Below are 436 nucleotides of genomic sequence, written 5' to 3'. Positions count from 1 at the left end.
CCCCGAGCTGAGGAAAGGACACGGCCGGCGTCCGGGAAGACGCCGGCACCCCGCTCCAGCCCGTCCTTCGCTGGTCCCCTCTGCCGGGGCGTGCACGGTACTTGCCGTGCAGCACAGCAGGGCCCGTCCCCCCAGATGAGGCCTTTTCCCTGTCCCTCTGTTCTGGCCCCAGCCTACAATACACCATTGTGTGCCCAGGGCTGGAGCAGGGCAGGGGCCTGGTGAGGGCTGGCTGCTGCCTGCGGGCCAATTTCTGCACTCGCCAGCCTTTGGAGGCAACCCCTGAGCTCCAGGCTCCTTGCAGCACTGCTGCAGAGCCATTCCCCAAGAGCAAGGCAGGGAGCACAGATGCCAGCCCCATTTCCCAGTCTCAGACCCAGGAAAGCCCAGAGGCAGGCAGCAGATCCGGTCTTCTGGGTACCGTCGCGGACGGGGG

This window comes from Phaethon lepturus, unplaced genomic scaffold (genome assembly GCF_000687285.1).
Source record: "Phaethon lepturus isolate BGI_N335 unplaced genomic scaffold, ASM68728v1 scaffold28054, whole genome shotgun sequence".
Classification (NCBI taxonomy): Eukaryota; Metazoa; Chordata; class Aves; order Phaethontiformes; family Phaethontidae; genus Phaethon; species Phaethon lepturus.
The sequence above is the reverse complement of the archived record's forward strand: the minus strand, read 5'-3'. Positions refer to the sequence as shown.